Below are 17070 nucleotides of genomic sequence, written 5' to 3'. Positions count from 1 at the left end.
AGAGAAAACTGCATAAAGAAGGAATCACACCATCGTAAACGGCGGCTAATTGTTAGCTGAGTTGCACGCCGCAAAAAGCGACTATCAATTGAAATCTTGTAAATTAAAAAAAAAAGGCATGTGTGTAAGAATATAATCAATAGGCTGCATAACAGGTGTTCCTTGGACGAGGTATCAAGCAAAAATATACAAATGTTCAACTTCTAAAAATAATTGGCAAAATCAAACACCGCGCCAATATAAAAATGCAACCACTGCGCTCGATTGTTGTCCATAACCACCCTATGCGGAAATAAAAATATAACTGCTGTTCCAACAAGCAAGCACCTGATAATTATGTAGCCGAGAAGTTTTCGCACCCAAATATCCGCGCACCTGAATGTCCGCACGGAAATGTCCTGCACCGATCAAGCGCAGCAATCACAGCGCGATTAACTTTTCAGTGCTGTTCCTCGAAGCTTCTGAGACAAGCGGACTTCATGACCCGGTAGTTCGGTTTGTCAGCTCAACAAAAATAAAGCTGCAACACAGTTACGCGAATTCCGGCCGTGAAAACACGCAGCAACTCAGGCCCCACAAAGCCGGCCAGGGGAGTCGGTGCAAGCTGCCGAACCATCGGCTAACACCGCCGCCTCGCGGCGCGTTGCGGAGTTAGCCAAATTACATGTTTTTGCTGGGAGACGCGCCGAATGGGACGGCCGGAGCAACGGCGCGCCGCCGGCAGCCGATCGCGGAGCATCCGACTAAAACCCGCCCGCGACCGCCGCCAAATCGGCCTAAACGCACCAAACTATGCTGGCAACGCTGTCGTTTTTGCCTCAAAACGTCTCCAACTTTGGTCTGAAAAATCGAGGGCCTTTGGCCGTGCTGACAACATTGATTTGCGCATTTCTTGCTTGTCCGTCCGCGCGGGCCGTGCTCTCCCTGCTTCTCCGGCACCGTTTCGACTTAGCGGCCGGACGGCCTGTGCGCCTTCGTGGTTTGGAATCGCAGCTTTTACTCCAACTGAAGTTCCCAGGGTCCTACCGAGCCTCACGTCAGTCTGCGCCTCAGCTTCGACGGCGCAAAGTCGGAGACTTCGCTAGCTCGGTTTCGTGGCCGTCAACGTCGGTGGTAGCAACAAGGTCGTGAGGAGGTAAGTGTTTAGACTCGTCACATCCCCCTTTTCATACGGAGAAGAAAACACACAAGGTGATGTTGCCTTTAGTGTTCGTGGTAGAAGTGCAGGCTAATTTCAAAGTGGATAAGCTACGTGCCATTTCTTGCGAAAGCACACCCGAAATACACGCTAGTGTCGTAATGTTTTTCTTTTTTAACTTACAGGCTCATATGCGTAACTGTCGGCTAGAATCTTCTGTGGTGTCACTATGCTTACCACTAGTGACAGTTATTACATGGAGGCTTACTACGTTAACAGCCGTAGTAAGCAGAACAGGGGTTTTAGATTGCACGCACGAATGTAAAGCAAGCAATGTTTCGGAGATATTTATTTCGTATCATGTGTCATCGAGACGCCGCTCACTGCGCTTTCGTTACAGGGGCTGATAAATTTCCACCACAGTCCCAGCATGTGTACGAGTCGCTGATCGGTGACCTGCTCCGTTTCTAAGAGCCAGACCTACCTCAACAGACTGCTTGTCCAAGCCTTGGCATACAGGGTGCCACTGTTCTCATTGCGGATGTAAGTGTTTCGCCGAATCTGCGCTCCCGATCCTGTTTTTCGTAGACAGTGCAGTGCAAGTATATTTCTGTTGCGGAGCCACATATATTTGTGGCGCGCGTGCGTGCGTGTGTATGTGTGTGTGTGTGTGTGTGTGTGTGTGTGTGTGTGTGTGTGTGTGTGTGTGTGTATGTGTCGATACAATTTGCACCTGTCCTCACAATTTCTGTTCTAATTTTTTTTTAAACAGAATGGAGAATTTTCAGCGTTTGTATGCAGGAGTTGGAAGAGGGAATTTATTTCACGGAATGCATGTCATGACTTATTCTGTTGGAGGGAAAGCGCAATAGAGATACTTGATGCTTTCAATGAACAAATACTGTATAGCATGTGGTGGGCCCACTTAACACACTCACGTTTGATTCCCGACAGTTGGTGTTGAGTGTACGTAATGCAGCTGCTTCTCTTTTTCAATTGCTATATTCGCACTACAAGGGTTGCTGAGCATGGTCGTTTTATAGGTTATTGAATTGCTAAAGATTGCAATTTACTAACGTAATTGCCCTTCAGTAGAAATTTTCTCAAGCAATTCAAGTGTGGTTTCGAAATTCCAGGAGTCTCGTAGGTAATCAAAGAATAGGTAGCAATCGCTACTTTTCGCTAGCACGGGGCACTTCTTGGCCGGTCTCACATCACTAGACGAGAATTTTTCTCGCATTGCTCATGCTATAGTCATTGTCCTGAGCCTATTTGTGTACACTGTAGAACAAGAACTAAGGCCTGCCTGCTGCATTTCCGATTGCTGCTATCTTGCTTTGTCCATATCCATTTATTGCCCCTGGGTTTTCTTCTTTCACACCCCCCCACTGAGTGGTGTCTTCTTCAGGCCTCTCGTTCCTTGGTGGCATTGTCATAGGTGTGAGCAAGCTTTCATGCGACAAAAGGTGCTTTCGAACGAGTGGGTCATGCCAAATTCTTTGATGAAAAATTAATCCTGAAAGCAATGTTTGACTTCGATCTTTATGTACAGGTGCCGTCATAAGTGGAGCACGGGAGCTGCGGCCGAATTGTATCGGAGCGCCGTGTAGCTGCACCGGCGGTAAATGAAAGCACGAGAACACGCATGCGCACCTGCCGACGGCGATAGCCTATCTGTACTTCTCAAACCACTTTTTTTAACCTGGCTTCAAGCATTGTTCGCAGCATACTGGTCTCGGCGATGGCGTTGATAGCGTACACACGTAAAAATATTTGAACGAAAAACTCGCTACAAATTCCCGTGACAGCGCGCCGTTTCTCCGGCAGCTGGAAGTGCGGCAGAGATGCTGCCAGAATCGTCTCTGCTATCAGCGCCGTCGCTGACAGCGGCACTGTGCTGCGAGCAATGCTCGAAGCCAAATTTAAAAAGGGGTTTGAAAGGTATAGATGGACCATCGCTGTCGGCAGGCGCGCATGCGTGTTTTCGTCCTTTCATTTACCGCCGGTGCAGCTGCACGCCGCTCCAATACAGTTCGGCCACAGCTCCTGTGCTCCAATTACTTATGACGGCACCTGTACACAGTCGCAGTCTGATTTTTTAGATTGTCCAATCATTCAGACACATCAGTGGCGCTGCCGTCCACCCTATTGTGTCACTGTATAACGACATCTGAAACTTAATATGCTGAAGCCATTCATCATCTGATTTTTCTGACTTTTTGTTTGCCGTGACGAGAGGTTAAAATGGCAATAACCGCAGGATCCCTATTGCTGTTCGCTTTATCCTACAGCTTTCAACTAGAATTTTCATGTACTACCCTCTGCTAACCTCTTTTTTTTTACTTCATATTTTGGCCATGCAGCGTATGAAGAAAAGATAAGACGGTAGAAGAGAGAGAAGGGGTACAAAATCACAGGTAGTCAGGAAATTGATGCCCACAACGGAGAAACTTGTGATGCTTCCATGTGAAGGAGGAGAAAGAGCAGGCTCAGAAGAAGTTGTCCAGTGCCAACCTCCTCTGAGCCTGCTCTTTCTCTTCCTTCACATGGAAGCATCACAAGTTACTTCGTTGTGGGCATTTACTGTGCATTAGATATCTGCTTTTGGCATTTTTTTTTTGCTCCGACCCTGGTTTCTACACACGATTATTACCAGTGAGATTTCGTTCTCTGTGTACATTCGTTTTTTCAACTGCTCTCACATTCCCTAGAAAGTTTGAACAATTGGTCAGCTTATTCATTCATTTAATCTTGCACAACATATTAACTAGACATGTGCAAACAGGAAATTTCGAACTGTGCATAAAATACAAATAGCAAAAACTGACTGGATTGAATGAATCAAATATATTCGAATACAGATATCTTTTTCATTGTTTATAGAGTTTTTAAAACAAAGTGACAAAAAAGATAACTTAGGCAGTCGTCAGGACCTGAGGCATTAGAATATTTATGTATCGATAGGAAAATGGTACAAAAAATGGCAAGTAAACGGCAACCACATGCAGCGACGGCAAAACGTAACTCAATGGGTACAGCAAACTGGTAGTGTGGATGACGGTGGCAAGCGAAAATGTTTATAATCAGGTTGCTAAGGGAGTCGACAGCAGAAGGCGACGGGCTGACGCCGCCGCTTGCTTTTTGCTGTACAGAAGCAGCCCACAAGTGAGCAGCAGCGACGAACGACGACAACGCAGGGCATTGGCGGCAGTTTGATAATTTTTTTCACTTGTTGCTGTCACTCGTGCTATCTGTTTGGTGTACCCATTGAGTTGCAGTTTTCACGTCGCTTCTCGCTGTTGCTGCGTGTGGTTGCCCCTTAAAAGATTAAGACAGTATGGCAAGGCAGCCGAATGAAATTTGGCACACCCTGCCGTGGAAAATGCGGTTTCCTCAACATGTTGTGACCAGAGAAATTATACAGTTGGCTACCATTAGTACAAAGTCCGCAACAAAAAAAACAGAAGGCACAATAGCGCATTGCTATTGGTCCGCGACAATCTTATCTTCTTGGTTTTGTTTTGTTGCCTATTCGAATGTGACACAGCTTGCCGTGATAGTTCAGACTTGTGGTGAAAATCGAAGCCTGAAGCTTTCACCACGCAAACTGTTGCACGGAGCTGTGCGCAACAAAGAAGGTTGAGGGCCTCAAAAGAGAGATGCTTACACTGGCACAAGTCTCAAGTGACTAGCTGCTTTATCAGCTATGCGCTGCCTCGGTTGTGATGGTGCCAACATTGCAGGACACGGCGGTGTTTTGACGCTTTAAAATTTCCAATTTTATCAAGATGTGAAGTTCACCTTGATGCTTTTTATTCGAAATAACTTTCAATTAATCGAAAAATTGGGTTTCAGCTTTAAATTACCAAGCAATTTCTTCTACTGAATTGAATGTAACATTGGTGGGACCAGAGCATTGCTTCCAATTACCCGAAAATTCCAATTAGGTGATGATCAAGAGTCGACTGCATTTGAATGGCTTGCTCCAGGCATTGAAAAGAGGTTAGGTACGTTAGTGGTTGGTATGACCTTTAGTTTAATGCAAGCATTTCCAGCAAGTAATAAACCTTGATTTCTCACTCATACCACCATATTGATGGGAAACTTCTTTCCAGTTTATAAATTTTGCCCAGGTAGCGTTGCACCTCAGCCAACATTGGCTGCCAGAGTTCCACTCTTGTGCAAGGCTATTGTGGTAGGCTTTCTTGCATGGCTTCGGCGTCGTGCCAAAAAAGCTAACACTAAAGAAAATGCCATGCAGTGAAGCTTGGAAGTTTGCAAGTTATGTGGCAGAGCCAACTTTTATTTCTGTATTAATGAGCTTCAAACTTTATCTGCTCCATGAGGATAAATATTTAGTGTTATAAGCAGTGAAGAGCCACTATATTCCCCGGGTACACATGGAGCATGGCTTACAGAAGAAATAACATACAAAACGAAAGCAAGTCCTTGGTGGCTCCACAACACTGCAGGGCTCCATAGCCTCACAGCTGAAGCCATTAGATTGCGTGGTATTCATCGGAGCTGTCTGGGGACCTCATGACTCGTGCCTCGACAGTGCACCAGGCGAACCTATCAGTTTACGTGGTGTTTGTCGAAGGTATTATAGTTACTAGCACCATGTCTCGGTATGGAATGTGGTTCGACATCGGGTGTACTGCTAGATTCTGCGCCAGCTAATACAACATATAAATAGACATCTCATTTTTTTAAATGTTTATACCCGTGGTGGACTTACTTCTTTTACCCATTTTTTAACTGTAAAACTGTTGCTTCACTTAATTATTCTACTACTTCGAGTAAAGTAGATCAGGAAATTTGTAATGCAAGTGAAAGGTGTCGTGACCACACCACTTTTTACATTCTGTCTTGCATGCTCATGCTCCCAGCGCTGCTGCAGCAGGAAAAAAGAAATGTAAGGAAAAACAGGGAAAAACACTTTTTAAAAATGAAGAAGGGCTGGAGTTATACAGCTGTATATCATACTCTTCCTGACTGGGATAGATTGAAGAAACTTCAGAACCAACCAAATTTCAGAACTGTTCAGCTACAGAAATATTTTCTTTGCAACGCAGCTTGCTAAGGCAATCTGCTTGCCATTTCTTTTTTAGAGTGCACCTCTTAAGTGGCCAACTGCACTCAAATTTCACCTCGACCAAATTTATTTTAATGTCTAGTAAGTACCCTCACATCAGCTGGGACACGAGTGGTAGCCCCGTGAACTGCCTCGTTAATCAGTCAGAAGCGTTTAAAAAAGCTCCACCGTAGACCACGCTGCACCTGCCGGCAGATTGTGTAAACAGCCATGACACGCCTGTGACGCTCCAGCTGACGGTGGCTTCTTCCTCTGGCCAGCCATGCAGCTAGAGAACCGGTCAAGCTCTGCTGCGAACACTTCACCCGTTTGCTGCCCCGTACACCGTCCGGCCGCTCGCTGGATGGCTGCAATGTCATTTTAATGGCCGCGCTCTCCTCGATTTCGGTTTCAAAATCGCCGTTTTTTGCTGACCGCTTGCGGCGTCCACACACATATTTCAGCCGTTGTATTTTGCATCTTGCTTTCTTTTTCAGCAGACTATACGGAAATGGTGTTTTCAAGAGTTCGAAATTTTGAATGCAGTTGGCTTTAAGTGCCCGCTTGACTCCTGTGGTTTCGTGTGGCCGTCGACTTTGTTGTAACCGAACGAAGAAGAGGGCACTGGAGATAAATGAGATAGAACAAGCAGGAACGCGGAGAAGGAAAGTAAAATGAAAGTGTGAAAGGGAGGGCAGTACGCAGAGGCCACGCGAGACATGCTCAGTGGCACCGAGGCGCTGTGAGAAAACGCCAGAGTAGCGTCTGCGTCGTGTGTTCACTGATGACACGATCACTTCCTGAGACACAGCAGCTACACGCTGTCACCGAGAAGACTGCAGTTTGCACTGCGCTCCAATTTTGCATTAGGGAGTATCGTATTCTTGAGCCGTCTTTTTTTCTTTGATGATTATTCCTAGCGCAGTGTTCAGAAAAGTTTGCAGTATCTTAGTTTTGTATCATGTTTACTTTTAGCGCACCCAATTCAGATATGCTGCTACCAATAATCTCAAAATCACACACCGTAAACAGCTCACTGCAATTGAAGAACAAAACACACTTGGTCTTCCGACAGTATTCAGCACATTTATTTCGCATTCCGAGTTTTCGAATGATACTTCAGCTTTATGTGCACAGAGGGAAAAGGTATCATCAGGCTGGACTCCAGTGTGCCAGTGTATTTTTCCAACAATGCTCCAACCATACACAAGAAATCGCTGTTTCTGAACCAAAAGAAAAGAAAAACAAGCTATTCTTGGTTGCCCGCTGCTTTTCTTGTTTTTTTTTGTCAGATTCATAGCTTGTTCTATTTCACCCGTTTGGAGAATGCAGAAATTTGTGGAAGCTTACCTCAGGTGTCACATACACCTGATGGAACATAGCTTGCACCACATGAAAAAGACAGTGAAAACGTGTCTGTTACCAATGGCTGGTCACACAGAAAGGAACGTATAAATGCGGGGCTTTGTTGAAAGAAAACTAGCAGCAAGCCACAGTCAGCAGCAGCGGCATGACAGAAAAAAGCGCGCTTACCCACCGAAAGACAGCGTACCTAATTAACAATATGTTGCCACCAATACTTAACAAGAGTTTAGGTCGAACACTGTATACAAATCTGCTTGTATGCATTTAAAATTTGTCGCCAATCTACCATGCTGTTGCTTCTGCTACAAGCACATTCATGCACCACGATTTGCTACAGCGGATTTCGCGTTTTTGTGGATTAATACCATGCTATTTTGGCTTTCTCTATTACCATTTCATATTTGCTTTCTTTCGAAGCTTAACGAGTACTCAGATCGCAATAATTGTAAGTGGCCGCTAAATTTAGTGAAATGTCGATGCTGGTCTGGTAACATTGATGTAAACAAACATTCAAGATGGCGGCGCCCATGTATGCTTACGGCAATTGAGTTATCGAACTCAAATACCGCTTATTCATTAGTTACGGTCTATATTACGCTGTTTTTAAGCTTACGTGACGCACCCGAAGCCGGAAAAGCTTCGGAGCCTAGCGGTTCTGTACAGTTAACCTGTGTAAAGTACTAATATTAGCCAGTGGAAGAGGCCGAACTGCTTACCGGCGTTGTCGCACGTCCCGTGGCTGTAGCTTGGTTGCTTCGTTGGGGCTCTTAGATTTACAGTCTCGGAGTCACCGTAGGTAGTCCGAGGATTCCCTGAAGTCATAGGGATACATGGGAAAATCGAATGCCGGACTGCTTCTCGGGGAGTCCGCGGCGAGTCCGAGACTGGAAATCAAAGAGCCCTACTGTTTGCGGTTGCGCCGTTGTTTTTATAGTACTCCTTGGATGTTCAGGCATGATTTGCAGTCAGTGTAACTTGCCTTGTGGCATCGATTTCGTTAAAAACTACGTAGAATGACCGTTACGATGTGCCTATATTCGGATCAAGAACTTGCAGTGACGATGCGATGACGATTGGATGTCTTGCGAGTAACGATTGTGCGAATCAGTCAGTGATCGAATATTATTCTCTAAACATTTAAATTTGATTAAACCTGATTTTTATGGGGTTACAATTTACGAGTAAATTAGTGTTAACGTATGATCCTATTGGACCGCGGTAAGGCGAGGGAGACACTCGCAAAAATTGCTCACAGCATCGGTGGCGCAGCTGGTTGTGGTGCGGACGTTCAATGGGCGTGTGTAGCGAAATTAAGCAGTTCATTAAACACTGAAAGCGTGCATAATAGCCGACATAATAGACAGGACGAGATTGCAATAGACGTTTGCATGTTTTGGAACATGCAGTGAGCACCTTGCTTACACATTGGTTGACTTCCACGACCAAACGAATATGGAGCTTTTTGCTTAAGCTATCACGTATAACTTCACATGGAATAACCTGGAATGCTATACTCATACACTGCAGGGTTTCATTACGTTCCAATGTCCATGCAATTCATCCAGTACCAGCACCCCACTGTCGCTCAGCTGAATGCTGGGGAGTGCCACATTTTATCAGAAAATGTGATGTGTACCTGACTCTATCAAAATTTTCCTGTATCCACAGTACAAACGTCAGCAGTTCCTCCACCACAATTTCATCTGGCTAGTCTTACCTTCAGGTGGTGTTGTAGTTACCAAGGCCAAAATGCATTGGCTAGGAAGCTATACACAAGTTTATGTATCTTGCCTATGCCACTAGTGCATATGTATACAACATATGCTGGCACACATATATACATGCACCAGCATATATGCTTACAGAATGCAATGCATGCCAGATGAGAAAAATTTGTTTACCTAATGTGAATCGATGTGGTAGCGCTTGAACAGTCACTAAGCAGTGCTTAGTGACTGTTACTTATCTTGTTTTGTGCGACTAGTTGAGCCACTATTCTGGGTTCAACACTTCATGATGACCTTGGCATTGTTTGCTCTGCGAAGTTCTAAAAGCGTGATAATGAGCACTAATATCAGCTGAATTACATGGCCTCTCTCCCTGAAACTATTGGAAGGTGATATACGCTGCCCTACCACCAGACGATAAGGCCATGTGAGCTGGATCCTGACTATATATACCCTAGCCTCCTCCTCTTACTGCCGTCTCTGTGCAGTTACTGCACTCTCCATTGGTTCTTGCAGCAAGTGCTGTACCTAGCATACCCGACGCCCCTGGGCATTGCCTAGAAAAGCTCGTTTGCTCACTTAACATTCTTTCGCTCTGTGAACTTTTGTTATGCCCTGGATGCGGTCTAACAGAAGGGAAAATGTTTGGGCGTGTTGGTTCATACTCTCACGAGAAACATAGCGCAGTAAAAACAGAATAAGTCGAGGACGGGACAAGTGCAAGGTTTTAACAAATGCTTTATTGCAGGGCCAGCACATATAAAGACATCTGGCTCGTAAGAGGAGAAAATAAAAAATAAATAAACAACAAAAGATGAGACGAAACCCGCCACATGCCGCCTACACCAGGAAATCAAGCTCTGGCTTTGATAAAGCCACAGACAGTCTACGGACACACTGATCACCAGAACATGCTATCTCACTTGCTTCCACAAGTTTCTCGTCAGCCCAGAGCAGTGTTAATGCAAAACAATTGTCTGGTCGTACATGGGATAATAAAGGTTTCCCGATACACACATTTTACAATGGGCAGCCAGGTGGCTGTTAGTGGGATCAATGTCTTGTTCACAGCCCCGAACAGGCTTTTGGGCTTGTGCAGGTTAACCTGCCTAACGCGTGCACAGAAACCTGTCTGCTCTAAGCTGGTACGCTGTGGGCATCATGCTGTCTACAAAATTTCACTCTCATGTGGCAAGTACTATACTGGCCAAACAAGCAGATATTTGAATGTCCATTTAAGAGTACAAGAATAAAGTAAGCAGCGTTGCCACTGACGGCCAGCGGGCTGCCCATTGCAAAAAGTGCGTATCGGGATACCCGTGTTATCCCCTGCACGACGAGATGATTGCTTTGCATTACCACCAGTCTGGACTGACGAAAGAACTTGTGGAAGCAGCTGAGATGGCATGTTCCGGTGATCAACACATCAATAGACCATCTATGGCTTTATGAAAGCTAGAGATTTATTTCTTGGCGTAGGCGGCGTGTGGTGGTTTTTGTCTCATCTTTCGTTGTTCGTTTTGATGTTTTCCTTTCTTTCTCTCCCATTATGAGCCAGATGTTTTTATAAGCGCAGGTCCTGCAATAAAGTATTTGTTGAAAGTTAGCTCTTGCCCCAGCCTCACCTTGTCCTTTGTTTCTACTGCACTGTGTTTTCTGTGTGGTCTAACATTGTTACTCTCTTTTTTTCTGTCTTGCACGTCACTTTTTTGTTCCATGCCCATTGACTCCACAGTTTGACAAAATAACAGATGCGATTCGATAAGGTAGGGCACCTACCAAGCTTGGGCTAAAATTTATCCGTACTACTTGCATCACTACACACCCTCAAAGCCGCCACTGACTCGGGGGAAGAGCCGCACCCCGCTAAGGAAAGGGTGGGGAACAATGGGCGGGATCACGACTGTGCTCACAAGAAGATGTGGACCTCACTAATGTAAGAGTCATGAAGTGGTGCAGCTTCTTATGTGCGACAGTTACGAATAAGTAGAATGCCGCTGTTTCTGTTCCACATCATCATTCCTTCCCTCAGGTCTTGCCATCCTTGTCATGCTGGCCATGCCATCCAGCAAGATGAAGAGAACACACCTCCCTTCCAAAGGGGCAATGTTATGTCACCCATGCCTCATTGACATGAAGCCTCCATTAAGGAGTGCATGTGTGTTTGCTAATGCATACGTGAAATCGCAGTGTGTCCGGCAATCCTTTAAAAGGAGAAATTGATTTTTTTCCCCTGCAATCCCTTGTCTAACTCTCACTGCACATTTTTTTTCTTTTGCCAGCAGGGAGCCACAAGCCAGGTAGCAACAAACTTGGTGCAGATTGGTACCACTGGTGTTGTGTCCCTGGAGCGAGCCAAGAACTTCTGTTCGTGGTCAGCGGGGTAGAGTGTCTCATCTGTTTGAGCAGTGGACTGGAGCCATGGCACTTGCAGAGCAACAAGAAGAAAGCGATTGTTGTGGAGCAATTCAGTGACATTTTGTTGCTGATGCCCTGCCAAAGGGCACAAAGAAAAGTTTTACGAAGAGTTACTGACACTGCTAAACTTTTTTCTTTGCGTGTACATATGGCAGTACTTCGTGGTGCCTTGCATCATTCAGCACTGCATTTTATCATTTTAGCTCTGAAAGAATTTCTAGCTCTGTTATAAGGAATTTTAAGTTTACATTGCTGTCAGCACATATATTTAATGAAGCTTGCTTTCTTTTCCGTACAGCAGTTAAAATTTGTAGGTTAATGCACGGAAGCCATACTTGAGCTGTAATGCATACCATAGTTGCAGACTATCAGCTAATTAAACCAGTTGGTGCATTAATGTTGTCTAAGACTTTGCGCACGAAGGCAATTTTGTTTGCCTTCATAAGAAAAACGGCTGCTCTAGAAATGCACACCTCGTGCAACTGTTTTAATGGCAGCGGCGGAGTGAGGAATGAGTTTAAAAAAAATTGAGAGGGGGTTTATGAAAAACAGTTTTGCTCCGACCGACTTTATATACAGTGACCTCCCATGCTCGCCGATGCCAAATGTTTTTTTTCTCCTTGTTTGGCCTTTTTTAGTTCTTTCCTATGCCAGTGCACCAGCTTGTGCTGCTTGTGATCCCCATTGAAGCATTGTGAGCTATTTGTCCGGCCTGTTGTCAATGGTATTTCGCCTCCTCCTCAGTTTGTTGCACTTATTATAGGCTCATTGACACTGCACCAAGTACATCTGTGGGCTCGACAGTGTGCTTCAGTGAATCGCTTTCTAAATGCGAAAATATTACTTGCTATGTTGCGAAACGCTTGCACCCGGTCGGTGTCCACAGAATGCACATTCGGATATTGTCTGCAAAAAGCGTCCACAACAGCTGACAATTTCCTAATGCATTCCTAACATTCCACGTCACAGAATGGTGCGCACATCCATGGAATTCCATGGATGGTTGTTCCATGGCGTGGACCAGGAAGAAATAAACAAGAAGCACTTGGTGTGCACTGGTGCATATACTGCTGCAGAAAAAGAAACATTTGGCACTTGGTCAATTCCGATTTCCTTGCAACACGCTCCGTAAGACGTGCAACACAATAATAAATGTGCATTCAAATAAATTGCTCCCGCAGTCTTTGTTGGCCCTCTGCTTCAGTCGAGGCAGTGCCGCAGCAGCATGGATAGTGATTCTGTAATGAGTGGCTGCACCGAGTGCACTGTCAGGATTGTAGGCTATAGGCGGCATTGGCGGAACGCTCGACAACAAACCGAGCCATAAAAGACGCTGTCGCGCTCTCATCCTGTTAGAATATGATGAGATCCTGTGCAATTTTCTTGCGTTGCACTTTGAGTCAACCGAATGGTTTACTGTTGCATACAGCTGAGCAAGGCCAGCAGCGGCATGGCAAAAGCATTTTCTTTTTGTTTGGTTCTTATCGCTTTGGTATACGGGCATGGCTCAAAAAGATATCATGAAGATAACTATGTGTACGGTTCTCATCGCTGGCCCTGACCAGGGCCAACTCGTATACCCAACTTTGCCATTTGTAGGGCTGGCGAGCCACCTTGAGGACTGTGCTACATGAGTGGCACAGTTTATGTGAAAGACCCGCAGCCCCTGAAGAAGTTAGGATCAACTAGTGCTCCTGCAGCTGGAAAATTGCTATGCTCCCGCGCAAGAATGACGGCATTTCCCTGCTTTAAATGGCCAATTTGGAAATGGTTTGCACAAACTCAAGCGTTTCCTGTCAAATTTCACATGTGCGCAAATGACCGTCACGCCAAAAGAAAGCTTCTCCATGTAGAGCCAAGGTTAGTAAAGGTTATGAATGTTTGAATGAATGGGAATGCTCAAAAATTAATAATGGTAGTCGAGCCAGAAAGTCTGGTACCCGTGTGGTTTAGTTGTATACGTTGACTTTTTCATTGGTGAGAGTCAGGTCTGGACGAGCCATTGTATTCTAGGTGCTAACCGGTGATATACATACTAACTAGAACGGTCGGTTGTTATTGGTACAGGCACTGCATTTCGTGCCAACAGTCACTCTGTGAGCAAAGTGAAGCTGGTGAGGTTGGAGATTATTTAGCACCACCTGATGGAGTGCGCCGTCCCTACCCAGCAATTTTCAGCACGCTGGCCGTCATTGTCGCCGGCTGCCATGGGAAGGTCGCTATCTATGAAGCCAACCTGGTTTTAGCCGCAGCGCAGTAAAAAAAAAAAAGTGCAGAAGGAAAGATCCTTTCATTCATCCTCTTCACCTGACCATACACATAATCCACATGGATTATATGTGTATTGTTGTTGAAGTGCAGTTGCAGCATGCCAGGATATAATTTTGAATGGGTACATGTTTACCTCTCATGGCCATTGCTATTCTTTCTGGTGCCTATAGTTTTGTTTTGTACACCTCATTGTAACCACACAAATGGCGTGTACAGTGCATTTGTGTAAATAAAATTTATTTACAAGTGCGATTCCTTTTCTTGTGTTGCACCTTTTCAATATAGTTTGTATCTACTTGTCCAAGTGTCAGTCCTACGAGTAACCTTCATCGCCAGGTCCTGCCTAACAGATTAAAATGAAAATATGGCAGCAAAGCAAGTCATCAAACCTACTTTATTTTTCACTAAGTGCATACAGAAAATTTTCACCGAAGAACTATCTATTGGTCTGTACACTAGCTGGCCGGAAAGGCCTCCATGGAAGTATTACAAATTGAAGGAGCTCCCATTCGTAACATGACTGGGACAACAACTCGACCGAAATGTTACAGAGGTGGCACAACTTTGCACTGCTAGCAAGAGCGTTGCCTACCTGTCTGCTATTTTTGTCTGAAAAGGCAATATCTGGTGTACACCATGGTTTGCTCACTGTTGAAAACAATACCCCGAATTCTGAAAGGCTGCAATAAAATAACACTGGCCTTTCAAAGCAGCACTAAATTTTTGAGTCTTAATATTATAAAATCTGAAAGTAAAGGTCCTATATTGGTCTATGTAATTGAGCAACCCCGACAGCTGAAACTTATACCCTTTTTGTGTGTGTGGGTGGGGGGGGAGAGGCTTTGTTCAACTTGTGTGCCGAAGCTGCACATGCACCTCGAAGCACACCATATTGGGGGCTATGGATCAATTTTGACTACTTGGGGACCTTGAAATGTGCAGCAAAATCTCTACACAACGGTTTTCTTTTTTGCCTCTACCAGAAAAATGGCTGCCATGGCTGGGATTGAACCCACATCTTCGATCATGGCAGTGAAACATCCTAGCCGCTGGGCCGTTACAGTGGGTAGTACATAATGGTTTTAATTTAAACTGGATCTATTTCTTTTTAGCAGAAACGTAATTTAAAACAGAACAAAAAGTGCTTTTGGTAATTTTTGCTTGCATCAAAATACCTGCTAAGGTTCCCTACAGAACGCACAGCTCCTTAAGTTGTATCAAGCGATAGAACACATGGCAGATCCTGAAGACGTTGTTCAGAAGATCGCAAAATAGAGACCCACGATTAAGGCAAATGTGTTATCCAAACTTATATGGACCGAGCTTTCAAAATGTAAGTAGTGAGAAAATGCGATACCCTGGAACACATGAACGCAATAGCCTAGAAACTTCTAACAGCACCTCTAAAGTGAGTGACCTAGCGTTAATTATGCTGTGTTTTTCCTATTTTGATTATGCCTCAGGCAGGGCCACATTTAGTCAGGAAAGCCAGCTTGCAACTGTGACGTCCGGCTGGATATCACAGGTGCCACGCATGTATACCTCAGTTAACGCTATTTTGCTACTATAGAGAGCAAATGGCAGATTTATGCTGTACGCTTCTATCCGAAGTGCAATTTTTACCGTTCTAGGTATTCAAAATTTACGAACAGAGCTATAAAAGTTTGCTCTGCCATACAACATGCAATCCTTCAAGCTTCACCACAACGAACGCCTGTTCGTTGTGGTTTTGTGGCTTTTCTGCACGACAACTAAGCCTTGCAAGAAAGCCTAATGCAAGCAACACCTTGAGCAAAGCCAGAGTGGTAACTCTGCTGTACAGTAACTGAAGTGGAATGTTAACTGTGCAAAGTTAATAAGCCGGAAAGAAGTGTCCGGCCAATTGGATGGCATGAACGAGAAAATGAGTTATTACTTGTTGGCTATGCCTCGGTAGCATACTGGTCCTAGTAGGCATGCATAGCAAGGGCCTTATTTCAATGACTGGAGGGGCTGCAGCCCGTCAAATATACTTCTATTCAGAGCATGTTGAAGAACCCACATGTCTCCAAGAAAATGTGTGCCAAACTTTTTTCACTGCTCCAGTCTCTTATTCACCTTTTTTTTTCTCTACCATTTCTAAATCAGTGCACAAACTCTACATGTCAGGTTGTGATTAACCGATTTATCTTTTCTCTCTCTTTGAGCTCTGCTTTCAAAGCTGTAAACACGCTAAATCAATGATATTCAGTCGAACATATTTTATTCCATCTGCAGTCACTTTTTGTATTTGTGTGTGATTTGCGGCACAAAATTTGATATTTGTACACCCCTGCAAAAAGGCGTATCGCAGGAGTAGTAAATCTAATTTCTTTGAAGGAAGAGGAAGTTTTTTTTTCCCCAATCTGAAGCAGCGCACACAGCATGCTTTTTCTGTAAATTACATACCCTCCATTATAGAAAAAAAGAATTTGGCAGTCGTTTGACTTCAGTGTGTGAGTAGTAGCGCTTGAGCGGGGGAAGCACAGTTTGATTATCGTTCTGATTTTTTTTTTTTTTGTTCAGACTGACGAGTGTGACACTGAGCATTGATATCAGTTGAAATACTTTGCCTGTCCACCCGTGAGACTATTTCGCTTGCAGAGCCAATGCACTGCACGAGTACGAGGCAATAAAGCCGCAAAGGCCGGAACCCGGATATATATATATTGTAAGAAAACTAAGCTTGAGCTCCCCGCTTCTCACAGTCGGCGGCTGTCCTCTTTGCTGTCTTAGTAAATTGACCACTGGTTGTGCTCAGCTCTCTTTTCCCAAACCTTCACGCCTCTACTCCAGTTAAGACGAACTCCATGAATAGGATGAACAACACTTTTGCTTGTTTGCAACATCCACAACGCAAAAACCTCAGCTTAAAACAAATTTCTGGTAATACATATTTTTACGGTTTCTTCGAGTTTGTCTTAACGAGCGTCTACTGTATATATGCTCTACCCTGCTCTCCTTACTGTCGTTCTCTGTGTATCCTGTGCAGCTACAGCCCTTACTAAGTGGGCCCAGATGGAACCCGCTTGTCTTTAGCGTGTGAATGAGACGCAGCA

At 44.7% G+C, this 17070-nt stretch overlaps 1 long non-coding RNA gene across 1 annotated transcript; it reads left to right on the top strand.

Annotated features, from left to right (window-relative positions):
* The first annotated feature begins 929 nt into the window (after positions 1 to 929).
* LOC144177814 (uncharacterized) lies at positions 930 to 13290 on the top strand. Its single transcript, XR_013323861.1, has 3 exons — positions 930 to 1135; positions 1539 to 1681; positions 11587 to 13290. It is a non-coding gene; the product is annotated as an uncharacterized LOC144177814 (long non-coding RNA).
* The last annotated feature ends 3780 nt before the right edge of the window (positions 13291 to 17070 follow it).

This window comes from Haemaphysalis longicornis, unplaced genomic scaffold, assembly GCF_048455015.1.
Source record: "Haemaphysalis longicornis isolate Haplotype H1 unplaced genomic scaffold, Haemaphysalis longicornis Haplotype H1 scaffold_1, whole genome shotgun sequence".
NCBI classification, from domain to species: domain Eukaryota; kingdom Metazoa; phylum Arthropoda; class Arachnida; order Ixodida; family Ixodidae; genus Haemaphysalis; species Haemaphysalis longicornis.
This window is presented reverse-complemented; position numbering and strand designations above follow the sequence as displayed.